Source organism: Protopterus annectens, chromosome 10.part0 (assembly GCF_019279795.1).
Source record: "Protopterus annectens isolate FY-2018-M chromosome 10.part0, PAN1.0, whole genome shotgun sequence".
NCBI lineage: Eukaryota > Metazoa > Chordata > Ceratodontiformes > Protopteridae > Protopterus > Protopterus annectens.
The window spans coordinates 1098557762-1098572988 of record NC_056744.1 but is presented as its reverse complement, the minus strand read 5'-3'; the positions used below and the strand labels follow the sequence as shown (position 1 = coordinate 1098572988).

Genomic DNA, 15227 nt, shown 5'->3' with positions numbered 1-15227 from the left:
ATAACAGTTCACCGGAGGTGTCACCTGTCCAATATCTTACAAATTCTTAGACATGTTTCATAGACAAATCAAACTTCAGGTTTGGTAAAAACATATCCAAATAAAATCGCATTATTTTAATGAATGTCAGTAACCTTCTATTGGCAAAATGGTTACTAGTAAATAAATGTTGCGTTTCAGTTTCTTTACTCAAAAAGCAATATTGCCGCTTGCTATATTGCTAATCCAATCATCAACTGCTGCACTTGTTTGTTTTATTCAGAAAATTATTATTTAAAGATATTTGAACCCATCATTGCTAGGTAATGCATCTTAATTTCTGTATCATCACGTGAAGCATGAATTATGGAAAAGTAAAATATTGTGTTAAACAATTAAATTTTAAAAATCATTTTAATTCAAGTTAAAATAAACTTGAAAGGTAAACCATAAAAACTTTAAAAATATATATGTGGAAACTTTCCGTGACATATTATTAGTTAGTTAATAGCAGTGTACTATAGCAAAACATCGCATACAACTGAGAGAGCAATGTATCGTGCGCTACTATTTATTGTAAGAGATTAATGTCAGTAAAACCAGTTTAAAAGCGAAAGAGTGTCTATAGAGAGGTTTATATAAAAAACATTCTATTTGTCAACATTCTAAATATTTAATTAAGGTGTATGGTTAATACACATTGTGCAACTAGAATCACAATACACATGCGCTAAAATTTAATGAAGAAGGTTTTATGAAGGAATCCATAGTGCGAGCAAGTAAAAGAGTTCTGATGTATAAAAGTCAGAAAAACATAATAGGTTAACATGAGGGACCAATTGAAGGGGTCACTATCAGAATAAAAGTCAAACTGTTTCTGTAATAGCAGCAAATAGTAGTGGAAGGAAACAAGAGATGTATGCCATCGTATCCCTTAATGGAAAAAATATAATCAATGTGATTTGTTAAAAAATATATAGCAAAAATTCATAATTGCATTTCTGTAATGTACATAAAGATAGGATTAAAAAAATTTTTCATATTAAGTATTATTAAATGTAGTAATATAAATAAGTATTAACTAGAAAATTACTTATTATAAATATATATATATGTATATAAAGAAAATAATAAACAATAATAAACAATTTAATACAATGAATTTAAAATAAAAAATATAATAAATGAATTATTATAATAATGAGTTAAAGTTAATATACAACTATCACAATATACAAAATGTTAAGTATAACTGTATCTGTCAACAGTATTTCATGCCATCTAAATGATAAGTACTAATTAAACAGACTAATACATATTCTGGGTCTGTTAGGACATCAGTGACCAAAAACAGAAAGAATATGCTAAGCAACCTATACAATAACTTCAAAGCTTCCTATTGTTTAATATGGGTTTTATAGAGACAAACTGATTAATACCTGGACTAATATGGGCTTTTAAAGTGAATATCCATTTAAGTTCAATACAAGCCAATTGATTAATGTTGTCACCTCCCCTTAAGTTAATGGTGACCAATTGTAGGGCTTTGAAACTGAATCTGTGTGTTGTATATTCTAATAAGTGTTTCACTAGCGCGTTCTGTTCATTGCCCTTTCTAATATCGTAGAGATGGTTGTATACCCTATCTCTTAACCTACGCTTAGTCAGGCCAACGTAGAATGCATCACAATTGTCACACGTTGCAAGGTATATAAGGTTTGTACTATCACAATTACAATAAGTGGAAGGTACAAACTTAAAAATGCCTTCTGGATGAGTGAAGGACTGTTTCCTAGAAATATAAGGACACATATGGCAATGGCCACAAGAATAAGTTCCATATTGAACAGGTTCACACACTATTTGAAGAGGTTTTTTATCTATACATAGTAACTGCTTGAGATTACTACAATTCTTATAGCTAAATCTGGGACGTTCACCTACAACTTTCTTAGTAAACACATCCATAATGAGCACATTCCAATTTTTATTTATTACTTTTTTAAGTGCCACAATATCACTGGTATATTTTATGGTAAAAGATAACTTCTCAGTGAAACTGTTTTTAGTACATGAGATATTTAGTCCCCTTTGTCTAACCTCACAACTGGACTGGGCCATGTCTGATGGTATAGTGCCAAACATTTGTTGTTTACAGTTGTTAATGATTTTATTAGGATAACCTCTATCTCTAAATAATGTTACTAAATTGTCCAATTCAGTTTTAAAAACTTGATCATCACTACAAATCCTTGCTATTCTACTCAATTGGCTGGTAACAATACCTGGAAACATGAACCTCGGATGCATGCTCTCAAATTTCAACAGTGTGTTTCTCCAAGTAGGTTTTCTATATAGAGAGACATCTATCGTTCCATTAGTGTTCAAATGTAAGGTTAAATCTAAGAAATTAACACATTCAACTCAGGTTTCTATAGTAAACCTCAGGAAGGGACTGGTAGTTTCTATATCTTTAATAAATTGGATGCAGTCATTTTCAGTGCCTTCCCATACAAAAAGGACATCGTCCACGAATCGTTTGTATAATTTAATATTACTGAATTGTGTGTGTTTGAATAAATGATTCCGTTCCCAAGCATAGACAACTAAATTAGCATAACTATTCGCACAGGGGGTGCCCATGGCAACCCCCCATTGCTGCAAATAGTATTTATCCTTATATAGAAAAATGTTGTTATTCAAAACTAAATCCAATAGATGGTTAATCAATATTTGTCTATTATTACTGTAGTGGGAACATGTCACTAAGACCTCTCTTATGGCTTGAAGTCCTAATTCATTCGGGATACATGTAAATAAATCCTTCACATCCATAGTCACCAACAAATAGTTGGAAAAATTTCTATCACACTTAAAGTCTCTCAAAACTTGTATTAACTGATATGAATCCTTAAGAATGTTCGGGATATCATTTACTATGGGTCTTAACAAATGTTCTATGAAGGATGAAATGGTGGAAGTACTCCATCCTTCACTGGAGACTATGGGTCTCATGGGCACAGGCAAAACGTTTTTGTGTATCTTAGGTAAGCCCTTGATGACAGGAATAGTGGGAAACTCAATAAAAAAATATTCATATGTTTCACAACTTATTTGGCCACACATTAGGAGATCATAAAGATCTTCTTGTATTTTTTTAATAGTATCAGTAACAAAGTTACTGGGAACAATTTTATAGGTATTAACATCAGAAAGTAGAGAAATCATATTCTTATCATAATCAGTTGTATTTAATACAACTACAGCTCCACCTTTATCCGCTGGTTTGATAGTTATATTATCATTTTGTTTAAACCTACTCAGTGACTTTTGTTCATCTTGCGTTATATTAAAATAAGTGCATCTTTTTCGTTTCATGGTAAACATTTCATAAAAATCATTCTCGCACAATTTCATAAAACATTCTACATTGTATGGTATTACAGGCACAAAACTATTTTTACGTTTGAAAAGATTCTTTAGAGTATCAGTCCGTAGGGCTGTCTTATCCTTAAAAAATACTTTAAGTGATACATTGCGGCAAAATAACCTTAGATCAGTCAAAACTTCATTTAAAAAACTAGTTTGAGAAGGAATAAAGTTAAGCCCTTTGTTGAGAAGAGAAATATCAGATTCATTAAGTGTTAAATCAGATAAGTTACATACTAGGTTATTCAGTTCCTTTGTTTCATTCGTGTTCCATAGCCTTCTTCCGAACCCTTCCTTTTGCGTGGTCCTCTGCTGGTAGAGCGACCTCTCCAACCTGTTTGTTTTTTTACTGGAAAGGGTAAAAAACGAGCAGAAGCAGAAGCCGTATCTTTTGGTATGGCTCCTGCGGAAGCATAGGTTCTAGCCGCTTGTTGATTCGGGGGTGGAGTGTCATTTGGTAAATTATCGTCATTGGTACTGAGTAACAACGGGATATTTACAGGAGCTTCATTGCGGACTGTCTTGTTGAAGCTAAAACTAGATGAACTGACAGAAGGTTCTGTAAAGGAGTCAGTGACTGCAGGAATTCCATGTACAGTCTTATCAATATGCACGGTAGTAGAATCAATAGTTGCTCTTGTGTGTTCATTTCTCGGCCAAACGAACACTTGTCCGAGAGAAAAGTCATTTGCATCTCTAATAAGTTTCCTTTGTTTAGTTTGCTGTAGCCTCTCACTAAATGCATGCACTTGAGACCATATACTATCAAGTGTCTTAGTGAAGTAGTCAGATTTAAAGTGTTCATTTAAATAACACTGCTGCTTGTCTATCTTGTTCCGTAAGTCAGACTCCAAAGGAGCAAAGTATTCTAATAAAAGTTTAATATAGTTGAAGCCAAGTTCGATGTTTAAGTCCTGCCACTTTCTTAACAATATGGGATGACTGTCCCCATATGTGGGCATGCAAAAAATACGCATGCCTCTAGGAACAACTTTAAAGTGGAGGCAGGCTTCTAAATGCAAACGTTGCCAAGAATACCTTTGTAACTTGTAGAGGTCATCCTGAAAATCTTTAGTGAGTCTATTGAATTCTGTAATTCTCTCACCATTGTTAGGAGCTGGTGTAGTAACCGGATTGTTGGTTAATTCCAGGGTCAATAAAGGGTTATCGTTCCGATGCAATAGTGAATCCCATGCCGGTTTGGTAGTAGCCCTCGACTCCGGACGAAAATCCAATTCAATTTCTACTTGATCCATGTGTACTGTCAGAGATAGCAAAAATGCAACGAGAGAATAAAAAGTAAGTACGAACTGTCTCTGACGGTTAAGGATGCCTTCTGAATACCAAAGGAGTAAATTGCATAAAGAACAGAAGGAATCGCCACAGGAAAAAACTCCGTCTTCAGGTATAAAAACTTCTTTATTAGAAACAAGGAATGAGCGCTTTCACGTAGGTTGACTACGCTTCATCAGATGCAATTTACAACAGAAAATGTAACATCTACTTAAATGAATTTTGGCGGGCAAATATAACAATAACAGAGGCAATAAATCAATTAATACAACAATTGAAAAATCAAGCTCTTAAAGTGACTACGGTATAGCAATGCAAAATTAGGAGCCTATAAAGGTTCACCGGAGGTGTCACCTGTCCAATATCTTACAAATTCTTAGACATGTTTCATAGACAAATCAAACTTCAGGTTTGGTAAAAACATATCCAAATAAAATCGCATTATTTTAATGAATGTCAGTAACCTTCTATTGGCAAAATGGTTACTAGTAAATAAATGTTGCGTTTCAGTTTCTTTACTCAAAAAGCAATATTGCCGCTTGCTATATTGCTAATCCAATCATCAACTGCTGCACTTGTTTGTTTTATTCAGAAAATTATTATTTAAAGATATTGTATTTCTTTGCCACCCCCAGAGTAAATACATTTGATAAATCATAAATGCATACTATTTCTCAGAATAAACACACCTGATAAATCAAAACTTCATACTATTGCCATAAGCACTCCTGCTTTTCATTCACACAGCTTTTCAGTGGTTTGCTCACACTCCACAGTGTGATGGCTGCATTGCGGTATAAGAAGAATTTTATACATGCAAAGTTAACTCTTTCACACCTGACCTGAATGGACTTTCACACTTCCTGATACCTGAAAATTTCCTGCCTAGTCTGCTTTCGCCTGAACCAAATTTCTGAAAATCTTTTCCAACCTTATGAACAAATGTGTATATCACAAAAACTGTATATATCACAAAAGTATAAAAGTTACAAAAAAAGTTATAATATGAAAGTTAGCCAGCACATACTCCTTTTCACAACGGTGATACAAATGAATGTGTCAGTCAGACTTGAAAGTGATTTTATATCGTCTTATATTGAACAAGAAATTGGATAAAATGCAAACTGTATTATTATAATTATACAAACAACTATTAATATCCCATATCCCATAGGTGACAGAACCTGCCAGTGTGACTTTTGCTTCTGCAGTTCTTCTATTTGTTGCAAAGTAGTTTTTCAGTGTCCACTCCATTTTTAAGATATCTGTATAATTATAATTATGATGTAAAGCATTTCCACTAGATCCAAAGAAGTCATAATTCCCCTTTACTCATATCTAATCAGACCCATTATTGAATATAATGCACCTTTTGGCATGTTTTTATTTAAACACATCACACAACTTGAGAGGACCTCACAGATTCATAATGAAAAAGATCAGTGGCCTTAAAAATATGAGTTATCAGAACAGACTGGCAGCTCTTCCTCTGTACTCTGTCTCTTGCAGACTCCTCCGTGGAGACCTATGGCTAGCCTTTCATGCTATGAAAGATCCAGCCCTACTTGATCTTCTATTCCTTCGCAGAACTATTAGTACATAAACTGGTTAAAGGAACTAAACCTTCATCAGCAGATAAGACATGGTGGCATGATAGATTCATTTCCCATTGCAGCCCTCACCTCTGGAATAATTTCCACTACATGTCAAGAAGAATAGCACCCTTGCCACCTTTAAGGTAAAACAAGGCAATTAGATGGGCAGCCTCAAATTCTCAACCAGTTTACCTGTCTTGCCCTCCTTGAGGCTAGATGGAAATTTTGAATAATGTTTTTGGCTAAGCTAAACCGATTGCCTACTACTTAACCTATGAACCTAAATGGGCAAATAAATGCAACTATCTGCAAACAAATACTAGTTAGACAACAACTATAACTGCAAAATTTATCCAGCATTGTGCATGCTTTGATTTGATACCATAGAGCACCACATAAACCCCTTTAAGTTATTAATATAATTAACACACAGCATATATTCATGCTTCAGGAAATAATTTACAGTTTAGACGGCAATGAGGACTGCAGCTGTCTGAGGAGTCATTTCTGATCTCTTTGGTGACTGGACATGTGAAATGCAGTTCCCCCAATATGTCCAGACAGACAATGATTGAGATAGCTGCAGAAATACCATATTTATGAATATATGCATACTTTATTCCAAATATCTGCACACTCATAGCAGATGGACACCAGGTAACAGAAACAAATTTTGATGCATTACAATAGCTTTCATCTGATACCATGAAGTATCAAATCATTAACAGAAACATTAAATATGGCATATATTCATAATTTGGCATAAAAATGTAATAGGTTCATAGATAGGTACTAGGCTATCTGCCCAAGGGCATTTATAAGCCTAGCCAGAGTGTGTCAGCTTTCGCCGCCCCATTTATTAATTAACTGATCCTCTGTCAAGCAGAGCCAATGAAGTGATCCCAGGGGTGTATTTTCTGTTACCCATCCACTCGTCAAGGTTTCTCTTGAAGAGTGTTGGTGAGGGGCTCTGCCTGATGTAATTTGGAATTTTGTTCCAAAACATGGGGAGTCTCTGTGACAGGAATCTATCCCTCCAGCATGTTCTATTTATTGTTGTGGCAAGGTTTAGCTCAGAGCTCGTAGCTCATAGTGACTTGGATTTCTTTAGGTGGAGCATGTCCATCAATTCTGAGTTGGACATGGCTTTGTAAGTCAGGCAGAGATCACCTCTGAGTAAGCAATATGCCACTGAGTACAGCCGGAGTTTTTTCAGTCAGGCTGCACAGGACATATGTTTGAGGCCAGTAATCCTCTTGGTGAGGTACCTTTGTGGTCTTTCCAGCTGTTGGAAGTGTCTTGTGAGGTACATCCCAAATGGGGCATTGTACTCTATGATGGGTCTAATGAGTGACGAGCAGAGGTGCACTATAACGTCTTTATTTCTAGATGCAAACCCTTTAGTAATTAGATGGGCCACATAGAAGGATTTCCTACCTACTTTGGCAATATGATTGTCAAAGGAGAGATTGCTATCTACCTGGGTCCCCAGATCTCTTATTACCTCTTCTGTATTAAAGGGGGCTGCCATCTATGTGGTAATTTGTGGGTGTTTTGTTTTTCCCCAAATGGGATGACTATGCATTTTTTGGCAATTAGCTTGAGGCCATTACTTTGACACCAGGTGTCCGTCTCAGTAAGGCCCTTTTGGAGGATGTCCGTGTCAGCCGGAGAGTTAGTTATGGCTCCCAGTTTGCAGTCATCGGCGAACTTGGTTAGCCATAGTCCTCCTGTGTTTGCCTGTACTTCTGAGAAGTATATGCCGAACAGTAGGTCACACCATTTTACTTACTTGCAATCCCATTTGGGTCAGAAGCCATTTCTAACCCAGCTGCTGACATGGATGGTGAAATGCTGTTCTAAAATGCTAAGGAGACAGTCCCAGAAATATGTTTATAAATATGATATTCACACATTTGCATATTGATAACTAAATTAAATTATCTGAAAAGCAGTCATGGTTAGATATCATGTATCACTGAAATAGAGGATTATGACCAGGTCACTAATCATAACCTGCTTATTATGTGTTCAAAACACGGATACCAAGAAATCTTGACATCCATGATGAGAACACGTAATATTAGATTATGATCAGTGACACAGTCATAATTCTTTGTAGTGCATGGAACTTTATCTGCTCCATGTACTTGCTACTAGTTACAGCAAAATAGAAAAAAAAAGCTGAGAGTTTTGCTGCCTTTCAAAGCCATACAACACTTAGCATTCGCTATAAGAAAGACAGTGTAATGCAGCCTACTACATTTACACTCACCTTTTATGCCTCCCAGCTGTCCTGACAGAGTCAGAGTGGACAGTGTTAATATAAGGCCTTTGGTCAACCTGTTTGGCCCACATACTGGAACGAGGGGATTGTGTGGCCCTCCTATTTCCATCGATGCCAAAATATGTACAGCCCTCACTATACCTACCATGGGGACCTTTCACAGAAAGACTTGGGACCCACTGAGTATCTAATCAGACTCTGCCTTGAGGATACTGCAGCAGTTCTTCAATATACTTGTGGTCCTTATGTGCTGTCTAAGACATCATATGCTTTCCTCAGGTACTTGGTGTGACAGATTTTACCCATGTGGCTACTAGAGTCCCATTTAGACCACAACAGGGGTGGGGGAACAGGTACTACAGCTGGAAGGGTTATTCCATCACCTGCCAGGTAGTGTGAGATGAACGTGACTGTAACACAAATGTATCTCCCAGCATCCGGCAGTACCCATGATTCCCACATATGGCACACAAGTTCACTGTCCCACCACTTACTGCATGGTAGAACTCCTCATTGTTACCTAACTGGCAAGTGTACACTGAATAACTTTGTTCCTCACAGTTATATATAGAGAAAGTTTGTCTCAGGATTTAATGATTAACCACATATCATCACATGTCCACTCCTTGTAATGTTTTTGAGATGACACAGGCTGTCTGTTTGAACCATGGCTAATGACATCAGTCCATAACCCTCAGGGAGCTTCAGTGGAGCACTTTAACCCCTCTGCCCCAGACACAGATAGTCATTGAGTGAGTGCTTGGCATGCTCAAAGCCCATTTCTGCTGCCTGGACAAGTGGGGGGGGGGGGTTGACACTGTGCAGATTATTTAATACATAAAATAATCATGCATCAGTCTTGTTCACACATACCACAAGAAATGCTCTATGGCAGCAGTGCAGCTCTATCGTTTGCATAACCAGTGATGATAGCAATGGTGTCTAGCTGACGACAGTAGCACAGTAATGCCTGCGGCAGGCTTGTGCCCAATGCATGGCAGCACAGACAAAGTAGAGGCATCCATTCTACAACTATGGGCCAAGGCATTTTGTAAGTGACAATATAAAATTATGACTATAGTACTTGGTGCATGCAATGTTAGCTGTGGGCTGCATTGAATAATGCATGTCCAGCTTGCACTAAGCATCAGACAGTTCTCTACGTATATAACAAATATATTGCTAATATGGTCATAGCCATCATCACTGAAACAGTATGGAGTTATCAGTGGGACAAGTGCTAACTACACTAGCAGGATGTGGGGATAAGACAGTGGCAGGGGAAGCAAGGTACTGTAGAGAAGCATGCTGAAGAATTTGTACTGTTGTGGTAATGAAGGCACATTCAGTTTATAACACAAATGTCAATGCTATTGCTGTAACTAATATTTTATTCTTATATAACAGGGATAATCTTTTGTTTTAAAATGCATTTATTTTTAAGATATTTTTGCCAGCATGAATGTAAGTGCAAATGTTGTCACTTCCTTCACAAGTGGTTTGCTAGTTACTTACTTACTTCTGCCAATTCTTGGTGCTGGTATTGAATTAGGTTATGTATCACAGCATATAAAGTCATGTTAAGTTGAAATGTGTCATGCAATGTCTCCTAATGATAGTGTCAGGGAGGGTCCCATTGAGCATGAGCATGTGCTTGCATGGGAGCTTGATGCTGAGTTGCAATGATGACAAGATCTACTAGATGCAGGGGACGCTCCTGACATTGATGAAACAGTGCAGTGGGACCAAGACATAGACTCAGAAGTCTTACCACATGATGTGGAAGTCTGACGACATCTGCCTTATTCTTGGGTGACTCCATGTGCATGCCTACAGCACTCTGTATGACCCAAATCATGTCTGGCCTACTCAACCACCAGGAATATGGACCCTCCATCTGTCATACCCACCACTGTCAGAAATGTATGTCTAGTAAGTCTTCACTAGTGTGTGAATATAAGCCGACATGGACGAGATGTGAGCAACTATATTCCGCATGAGAATCATCATGGCATTGTCCCTGGTCTCCACCATTCCTATGTACTAGTGAATATTTTCATATATACCCTGCAGCACTCTAACAATCCCTACCTCACTCTTAGTAGTAGTAGAATGTGCCTGAGCTATTTCACTGCACATCTGCTGCTGTGCAGACAAGACCTTGCATATCTCTGAGCCAGCTGTGTAATGTCTTTGTTGGGCAACCTTGGGTAATGGATCTCAGACACTGCTGCACCCTCCTCCAGAAGTTTAGCCTGTCTATAAGAAGGATGGGCTGAACTATGAGGTGATTTCACCCTGTTCTGGAAACGGCATTTTCTTATGATGTACTACTATGTGTAAGTATGTATCACTGATTATGGAGTTATTAACCTGTTTGGGTGTTGGGGGTAATACCAATACACTTTGTGACTGTGCGCCACAACCTATGGCTGTGTTATGACTATGAGAGCAATGACATCATCATCTACAGCCACCCTGCTGTCAACATCAGCCTGCTGTAGTACACCATAGGATGTGACTGTTTCTATCCTGTCAAATAAATAAGTATTTGAATAATCTACCTTGTGTAAAATATCGGATATTCCAGTACAGGCTGGAGATAATTATGCTGATATGTACAATGTGCCATCTGTTCTTGTGGTCTTACTGCTGAAAAAGATAAAATAATTGATGAAAAAAACATCTCAAATATATATGTATACATCCATTATATTAAGTTGCACATGCTCTAACATACACACAGAAACACACAAAAGGATCAGGGAACTATTGGCCAAGAATGTTGTTGCTAAGGAAATTTTGCACATTGTTCATTTCAGCAAGGCATTCATCCAGCTGTGCTTCTGGCTGAAAGAAATGGTAGTATTATCAATAAAAAAGTATTATTGTATATTTGTATTATCTCTCTCTCTCTCTCTCTCTCTCTCTCTCTATATATATATATATATATACATACACACACACACACACACACACACACACACACACACACACACACACACACACACACACACACACACACACAGATATATAGCTACAGATATACATGTGTGTTTATGTACTGCAGAATGCCAAGAGTGTGTGTTTGGTTGACAGCTGTTTGATTGCATTTGGTTGGCTAAGCAGGTGGTCAGCAATTCTGCATAAGCACACAATTATCAGGGTAGGGGAATATACCCTATTCCTAATATTGTGCAGTCTCAAAGTTACTATATCTATATATAAAATTAGAAAGGGATGTTCTTTGTTTTTAATTTAAACACTGCATGTGCCAAGGTTTTTTTCTTGGCACGTGTGTTGACATGTTGACATTTGCTTTCTCGACCTTCTGTGGTCAATATTTCGAGGCCTGACATATGGGTATTTGACAAACACAAGTACACCTATATATATATATATATATGGTTTCACTTCATATTACCAAAATGCTGAAATATTGAAAATATATATATAAAAAAAATAATAATAAAAATAAAAAAAAATAAAACAGACAGGATTGGGAAATGTACCCTTTTTGTCACTGTAGTGCGATCTCAGAGTTGGTATATATAATTTGCAGGGGGTGTGGGGAATGAAGGGGGGTTAAACATAAAAAAGCAGATTTTTGTGTTTTTTTTTTTTTTTTTGATATTCGAGTTTTTGGAATATACATATTTCTTTGAACAAAAGGTGTGTATCCCTACCAAAAAGAAAAAAATCAGTCATCCTCTCCAACTTCTTCCAGCACAACCATTTTACATCTATTGACAGCTTTTTCTTACTTTCCTCTCATTTTGTATACTTAAAAAAGCCCAAACCTGGTGTCCATAAAAGGACACCTTCACAGTACACTACACTTCTCAAAGTTGCTATATGGTGCTAGCCGGCAATGCCGAGCTCCAATACACATAGGTTTTTGCCATAAATTCCTGTTATACTTTTGCAACTTGGCACTTGATACAGATTACAAAAAAAGAAATACAAAGTTATTTAGAACTTGCAAAGATGTGCAGTAGTTACACTCGCACACATTGTTCATTGTTTTATGGTGATTTTACATTCTTTCAACTCTGCACAGTTTTGTACGCATTTTTTCCACAGGCTTTGGAAATGTGAAAAACAGGTGCTCTTGTTCACATTTAGAGCATTTGTATAGAGGTGTAGGAGTATGCATTCCTTTCAGCTTGCTCTGATTTCTCAGAAAGTACCTGATTTTGCTGATATCTCTGCCCTGTCCCTTGTAAAATTTTTGATTTTCTGGTACAGCACTGAGGATTACAGTCAGACAATAAATCTATTCATTAATGTTTCATCCGTCTTACTGTTCAGAAAATCCATGAATATGCAAAACATGTTCTATTAACTTTTTAACTGAATTAGAATAGCATTTAAACATTTTTCCTGATTTTAAGCCTTTCTCTCCCCAATATTTATGGATTTGTTAAGAATTGCTGAAAAAAGAAGTTGAGAGGTATGGGGACATGTTTGGACATGTTTTGCACTTGTTACATATGCGTGCAGATCAAGACTTTTAATACTACCCTGTATATTTCCATATCTTATTCTCATGCTGCAGAAACCTTTAATTTCCCTTTAGGTGATTTACCCTATAGCAGACTGCATTACTCACTTTACTCTGTTTTGCCTCCATTTTTTTATAACAATTTGTATCATCAAATTAAGGGTACTGCTGTGGGTGCCCTTTTTTCACCTTGTTACTCAAATCTTGTTGTGGGTTTTTTGAAAGTGAGTTACAAGATATGAGCCAGTTCAAACAGAGTAGTTATCATCTAATGGAAGGAAACAATTGTAATAAACAGAAGCAGAAGCATCATATGAGATATGCTTTCTGGATGTGATTCTTGTTTTTTTTTTTGCTTTGTCTACTGTGTGACTTGAGCAAATCATTTAACTAGACAATGCTCTGGGGCAAATGGGAATTTGGGCTAGACTCCTCAACAGTCCCTGGACTGCAAGCCTAGTAACTACCTATGAACTTATGAATATGTTCTCAGCCAAGAGTTTTATAAGATCCATGACAAAGCTGTTACAGTTGCATAGATTATCTCATTTTTGTTTGCAAAAGGGGCACACTCATTTATGGAAGCGACAGATTTTTTTCCCCTTTCCACATGAAATTTTTAGTGAGATTGTTTATATTCTGCATCTTAAAATATAGTGGGCAGTGATGAAGGGGTCACTACTAGCCTATACAGAAAACAACAGCTAATTTTAATTACTTTTGGTACTTACTTTCACTGCTGACTTGATTTCTTTCTTGCCCTATGGAGAACTCCTGCATATTCATGAGATTTGTAATAATAGGTAAGATATTTTTAAACAGAGGTTTATTAAGCATGAAATTATTCGTATATAATCCTAATTTTGTGGCAGAGAAGGCTACAAGTCTGACTATAACCCAGAAGACCTGAATTTGTTTAGCAGATGAGATAGTGGAATAACTTGGGGGAGGGAGAAGGAATGAGAAGCAGATGCCAATTCATCCACCGGAGGGGGGGGGGGTGCTGGTGGTTGCTTTGCCATATGTAAGTGAAGGCTTGCAGGTGTACCAAAGATATGGACTTGGCATACTAATTTAGTGATGGCAGCCTTCATTATGTTGCCTGGGAGCAGGCATGTGTAAAGGGAGGGAACAAATGTTCTTACATATGCATTACCATCAATAAGATATTTTAGCTACCTATTACAACATTAGTAACAGATCTAGAAATTAATTTATGTACAAACCATCCAAAACTAATTCTGCCCATAATTATTAGGGTGATAAGAGACTGCAGGATCTTTCTTAACATCCAGCAGCAGGCATCCATTAAGCTTTTACTAAGACAGGTAGGAACCTTGATGATTTTTGATGCAAAGCCATTTCATTAACTTGTAAATGTTATTACGTCTTTTCAGGACTACTTACAAACATTCAAATTGTTAGAGGGATAAGTACATCATCTTGCAATTTGTTAAAAATTAGTGGTCAAAAGGTTCTTCCTACCCACTATTGCAGTGATAGTTGTGTGATGTATGCCTTGAATGCTCTTGTGACCTGTTTTATGATGGTGAAACTACTACAAGACTTAATGTAAGGCTGTGAAGGCACGTCAGAGACATTAGAAACAACAGGGCTGAAAGGCACTTGGCTGAACATTTTATAGAAGTCCATTCAGGAAACATATACTCAATGCTTGTATTCTTGACCAAGTACTACACAGCTAAAAATATAGTACAGAACTAAAAGAGATGGTATAGGGAAAGTCTTTTATGTTTTAATATATGAAATTTTGAGGCACAGAAGTTTGAAAACAGATTGCAAACTGGAATCATTTGATTTTTTCATTAATTGATTACATGCTTTCACTAGTTGTTTTGTAATACTGTGATTATTTATACTGTGTTTTTTTTAGTATTTTAATGACACAAATGGTGTATACTGTGGTACCAGAGAATAGCTATGAAAACACTTCACAGTACTTTCTCGTCTCACAGGTGTTGTGTCTGTCTTCTAATGAATGTGCACTGTCACCTTCTTATGTCCCCTGCAGCTGCTCCTTTAGCTCTAATGTAGCTACGTCACATTGCTGTTCTACTCCAGTGCTACACTGATCCTCTCTAATACTGAACATACTATAGGTCTTTATGCATATTTCATG

The 15227-nt window shown here is 36.7% G+C and overlaps 1 protein-coding gene across 2 annotated transcripts in view; it reads right to left on the bottom strand.

Moving 5' to 3' along the window:
* LOC122813496 (cytochrome P450 4B1-like) overlaps positions 1–15227 on the bottom strand; it is a 1102348-nt gene that overhangs the window by 53637 nt on the left and 1033484 nt on the right. The window lies entirely within an intron of this gene.